Genomic DNA, 5921 nt, shown 5'->3' with positions numbered 1-5921 from the left:
TTGCGAAAGTTATAACTATTGGCATTGTAAATGACAAAGCTATTAATTTAGCTATTTTCAAAACCAACACATAAATAAAAAAATTGTCATTTACAAGACCAATAGCTCAAACTTTCCTAATGCGAGACCTATTGCATTGCAAATTCTTGTTTAGTACTTGTGCCCCGCATACGATGTTGGTCCCCAGTACTTTTGGACAACACCGTCCTCCTATTCAGACAGCCGACCTTGGCACTGGAGTTTTGGTGCTTCAATGGATCAAATCCTTTTGATGGATCAAAGACAAGGAAGTTCACTGTCCACTTCCTTGTTCGCATCTAAGAACCACCTCTGGATGTGCTGTCAGATATATGTCATGAATTGTGCAATGGAGAACCTATCACATATATGGCTGAACCCTTTCATAAGTTCCCAGTTAAAGGAGACTCTGCTTAAGGTTCTTAGTCAAACTACATCATGTTCCAAGCCTTGCATCTCTTGACAGTCTCTTGAACACAGCACAGTTTGTATGAGACAAAACTTATCTCAATGTTTTTGTTCTCAAAGAATCCCATAAGCCATGTTTTAAACACATATTAATCTTCCATCCCCATTGAGTCCGCTTGCTTTCAACGCTAGCCCAGACCTACCTTCCAGTTAGAGGGATCCTGCGTGCATACAAAGCTTTCGCCCGTCACATGATGGTTCACAAGTAGATGAAACTCTGTCCTAATGGCTGCCAGAGACATGTTTGGGGAATGTCACAGAGGGGCTAAGTTTGTGGGTGGATCCAGCACACTCTCAGCAGGGAGCCTACTTATTGGCTTGGCTCTACCACAAGGGGTTGTGCATTTATGGAGGCTTCATGGATGCGCCTGTTTTTCACCTCAAGATGAATCTGACTGTGACCCAAGGTCTGGATTCTGTGCAAAAGACTCAGCTGATCCCGATGGCTGCTCTCACGTGACTCAGTGGGGGCCATTTGTGCGAGGGATCAGAGACAATGATTGATTTTGGTCCGCCTTGCAGGTCATAGATCACAGAAACAGATTTAAACAAGCATTTGCAATGCAATAGGTCTCGCAATAGGAAAGTTTGAGCTATTGGTCTTGTAAATGACACATTTTGTATTTATGTTTTGGTTTTGAAAATAGCAAAATTATTAGCGTTTGTCATTTACAATGCCAATACTTTTATCTTTCGCAAGTGTGACACCTATAGCATTTGTAATGCAACATGTTTTGTATTTACGTGACTTAGATGTATTGATATTACAAATAACAATGGCTTTTAATTTTTTTGAATAATTAATACTTAAATAAAAGTTATTGTAATTTATAATGGCAATAGCTTAAATTTTTGTAAATAACTTTTGTTAAGATTATGTTCAGTGTATTTTATTGTGACGAAAAGCCAAGAACAGAAGTGAAATATGAACATCTTTTTATGACATTTGTAATAAAGCTTGAAACATTGAGAGAAAATATTTGAACCAGTTATTGTTGAATGGTTGCACAGATTGATACTGTGGTGGGGCTGAGTGATGTTGTGGTGGCGACGAGTGATGCTGTGGCGTTCAGTGATGCTGTGGTAGCGCATAGTGATGCTGTGATGGTGCGATAGATAGATAAGAGTGAGGGCGATAAATAGCTAGAGGGAGGGCGATAGATAGCTAGAGGGAGGACAATAGATAGCTAGAGGGAGGGCAAAAGATAGCTAGGGGGGAAGATAGCTAGAGGGAGGGCGAAAGATAGCTAGAGGGAGGGCAAAAGATAGCTAGAGGGAGGGCAAAAGATAGCTAGAGGGAGGGCAAAAGATAGCTAGAGGGAAGGCGAAAGATAGCTAGAGGGAGGGCAAAAGATAGCTAGAGGGAGGTCCGAAAGATAGCTAGAGCGAGGGCGAAAGATAGCTAGAGGTAGGGCAAAAGATAGATAGAGTGAGGGCGAAAGATTGATAGAGTGAGGGCGATAGATAGATAGCGTGAGGGCGATAGATAGATAGCATGAGGGCGATAGATAGATAGAGTGAGGGCGATAGATAGATAGAGTGAGGGTGATAGATAGATAGAGTGAGGGCGATAGATAGATAGAGTGAGGGCGATAGATAGCTAGAGTGAGGGCGATAGAAAGAGTGAGGGTGATAGATAGAGTGAGGGCAATAGATAGATAGAGTGAGGGCGATAGATAGATAGAGTGAGGGCGATAGATAGATAGAGTGAGGGCGATAGAGTGAGTGAGGGCGGTAGAGTGTGTGAGGGCGGTAGAGTGTATGAGGGCGGTAGAGTGTGTGAGGGCGGTAGAGTGGTAGAGTGAGGGTGGTAGAGTGAAGGTGGTAGAGTGAGGGTGGTACAGTGGTAGAGTGAGGGCGGTAGAGTGGTAGAGTGAGGGCGGTAGAGTGGTACAGTGAGGGTGGTAGAGTGAGGGCAGTAAAGTGAGGGCGGTAGAATGAGGGCCGTAGAGTGAGGGCGGTAGAGTGAGTGCGGTAGAGTGAGGGCAGTAGAGTGTGAGGGCGGTAGAGTGTGAGGGCAGTAGAGTGTGAGGGCGGTAGAGTGTGAGGGCGGGAGAGGGTGTGTGAGGGTGTGAGGGTGAGGGTGAGGGTGAGGGTGTGTGAGGGTGAGGGTGTGTGAGGGTGAGGGTGTGTGAGAGTGAGGGTGTGTGTGAGAGTGAGGGTGTGTGTGAGAGTGAGGGTGTGTGTGAGAGTGAGGGTGTGTGTGAGAGTGAGGGGTGTGTGAGAGTGAGGGTGTGTGTGTGTGTGAGGGTGTGTGAGAGTGAGGGTGTGTGAGAGTAAGGGTGTGTGAGAGTGAGGGTGTGTGTGACTGTGAGGGTGTGTGGGGTAGCGGGAGTGTGAGTGAGGGCGCATAAGGGTGAGGGGTGTGAGTGGGTGAGGGGGTGTGAGAGGGTTAGGGCAAGTGAGGGAGAGGGAGGGCGTGTGAGGGAGGGTGGGTGGGAGGGTGTGGGAGGGTGAGGGTGGGGTGTTTGAGGGTTGTGAGGGTGAGGGTGTGAGGGTGTGTGGGTGAGTGAGGGTGTGTGAGGGGGGTCGAGGGGGTGTGAGGGTGGGGGTGCGTGGGGTGTGAGGGTGGGGGTGAGGGGGTGAGTGAGGGTGTGGGGGTGTAAGGGCGAAGGGGTGTGAGAGTGAGGATGAGGGGGTGTGGGGTTGGAGGGTGAGGGGGTGAGAGGGTGGGTGAGAGGGTGTGTGAGGGTGAGAGGGTGTGTGAGGGTAAGAGGGTGTGTGAGGGTGAGAGGGTGTGTGAGGGTGAGGGGGTAAGTGAGGGTGAGGGGGTAAGTGAGGGTGAGGGGTGTGAGGGTGTGGGTGTGTGGGGGTGTGAGGGGGTGTGAGGGTGAGGGGGTGTGAGGGTGAGGGGCTGTGAGGGTGAGGGGGGGTGAGGAGATGTGTGAGGGTGTGTGTGATGGTGAGAGGGTGTGTGAGGGTGAGGGTGTGTGTGATGGTGAGAGGGTGTGTGAGGGAGTGAGCGGGTGTGTGAGGGGTGAGAGGGTGAGTGAGGGGGTGAGAGGGTGTGTGAGGGTGAGGGGGTGTGTGAGGGTGAGAGGGGTTGTGAGGGTAAGAGAGGATGCGAGGGTGAGAGGAGGTGTGAGGGTGAGAGGGGGGGTGAGGGTGAGAGGGAGTGTGAGGGTGAGAGAGGGTGAGAGAGGGTGAGTGAGGGTGTGAGAGGGTAAGGGGGAGGGGGGTGAGGGTGAGGGTGTGTGAGGGTGTGTGAGGGTGTGTGGGGGTGTGAGGGGGTGTGAGGGTGAGGGTGTGTGAGGGTGAGGGTGTGTGAGGTTGCAAACAACAATTGCTTCTATGACGTGATAAATCGAGTGAAGGGAGATTAGTAGCATGTGTGTCTACAGACACGGACTCTGAGGATTACTGTGTTCAACATTGCGCAAGTCAGAGCTGGGAAGAATGTGCAGCCCAATGGCCTGCGCAAGCCTACAGTACCATACAGCTTGGTAGCACCAAGAGATCCGTGGACGGGCTAGAAAGGGGCAGACATGACAATTCCACCGTATCTTCCTCTGATTAGAGCTCGCACAGCAGTATCAGGTAGCAATCCAAACGGGCGAGACGTATTGGTTTTGCCAATGCTTGTTATGGTTGAAAGGGCTACTGCGGATAACCCGAAAAGCAGGGATCCCATTGTTTCTAGCCAGCTGTATTCAGCTACATCTTGAATGCAGTACTTTATTAGAATTCCTTTAAACATGTATCTTTATCTTGCGTGGGTGCAATACGGTTTGCAGTGCATACGTACCTACTCTGCATTTTTAGGAAAGAGTGCCCCTATCTAAGCAACAAAAGTCAGCTTATAGATGTTCACTTTTGACTATAGTACTTTAGCAGAATTATTTTAATGTTTATCTTTGTGTTTCGTGTGTAATACGATTCGTATTGCATTTGTGTGAACTGTGCAGGTTTAGGAGGAAGTACCCCATTTAAGCACAAATATTCAGTGTGTGCGTTCTCAATATAATTCAAATCACCTACATTTTAGCAAGAGTGCGACATAGAGTACCCCATCCTCTTCCCTCCAAGTGTTTCCTCGCAAGAATGTAACTCGCTGCAAACTCTTAGCAAATAACGTTCCCTTGCATGTCAAAACACAGAAATCATTGCGCAATAGAACATGTTGCTGGGGGCTGGTCATTCACTGTTACCCAACTTTCACTGGGGGAAGCAGCTGGAATGGTAAAACCCATAATCTGCATTTTTTTAAGCAAAGAAAGGCTGTTTGTGGAGTTGTCCTGTTGTGTCTCGGTGGTTAGACCTTTCTGGATCTGTGTACAGTACGTGTGCACTGGGTAAAAACAATGAAAGAGGTGAATAGAGCAGGGCTGCATGATAATGAGGATAATGAGGAAAGGCAGGCTTTCATTAGCGCTCGCAGCAAAATCGTGCTGCTGCTGGAAGCAAATGTACCAAAATGGTTGAGTTGCATTTTAAAACTAGAGAAGAGACATCCAAAGTTCCTGTAGTGAGGGCTTCTGGAAGAAAGGTGGGCAAAGCTGCAGCATCGAACGACGAGTCTGGGAGGAGATTAGAGCTGCATTACCTGCAAGAGAGGGATGCTACAGCACAGGCGAGACGCACAGGAGACAGAAAGTGTAATATCTTTATGAAAGACCGGAAGAAAGCATATATAAGCTTTAGACTGCCAATACAAGACCCCCCAGAGGAGAGCGAGATAAGACGACAACAGCAACAGTATTAGGAGACAAGGGCAGGAGACAGTGACGGAGGGCATTGCTGTGGGGAGGGGGAGGAGAAGTGCGACACGGCCGCAGCAGGGGGTGGAGCAGGGAGAGCGGCCTTTGAAGTGCTGCTAAGGCAGAGAGCACGCTGGGGGAAGTTGTGGGGCTGAGCGGGAAGAGTGTGCTTAATGAATGCGTGGTGCTGACGCCAGTAAGACGCCCAATTTTTAGTGCATTTATTTTTTACAATGGCAGCAAGAATAGCTTGTAAGGTATCACCTTACAATAATACATGCAGCACATTATCCATAACTTTTGCACACCCACAGATCAAAAGGTGCGCTGCAGATGGAGTATTGCTTAACATACTGGAGCAGACGAAGAGTGCTCAGTATATGAATACGTCCCTTTAAAGAGGCTGAAATGGCACTTTTTTTTCTGTTACATGTAAACAATAAAAACATTTAAAACGAGCACTGGGGGAAGAGAGCAGGGGAAGTAGAAGGGAGGCATGGCCTGCGGCCGTGAATAAGTGACGGCGGGGGGTGGGGCAACGGAAGCCTTTGATGTGGCAAATGCTGCTGGCAGGGAGAAGTGGATCAGCGAGGTGGGAGGGAGGCTGATAGGCAGAAGGCTTGGGGAAGATGTGGGATTAGAGGGAGGGGGTGGGCTACCTGCAACTCGAGCGACCATATGGAGAGGGAGGGGGGTGGGCTGCCTGCTGGGAGAAGCTTGTGTGCCTTAGATGATTGA

Source organism: Lissotriton vulgaris, chromosome 12, assembly GCF_964263255.1.
Source record: "Lissotriton vulgaris chromosome 12, aLisVul1.2, whole genome shotgun sequence".
In the NCBI taxonomy this organism is placed as follows: domain Eukaryota; kingdom Metazoa; phylum Chordata; class Amphibia; order Caudata; family Salamandridae; genus Lissotriton; species Lissotriton vulgaris.
The sequence above is the reverse complement of the archived record's forward strand: the minus strand, read 5'-3'. Positions refer to the sequence as shown.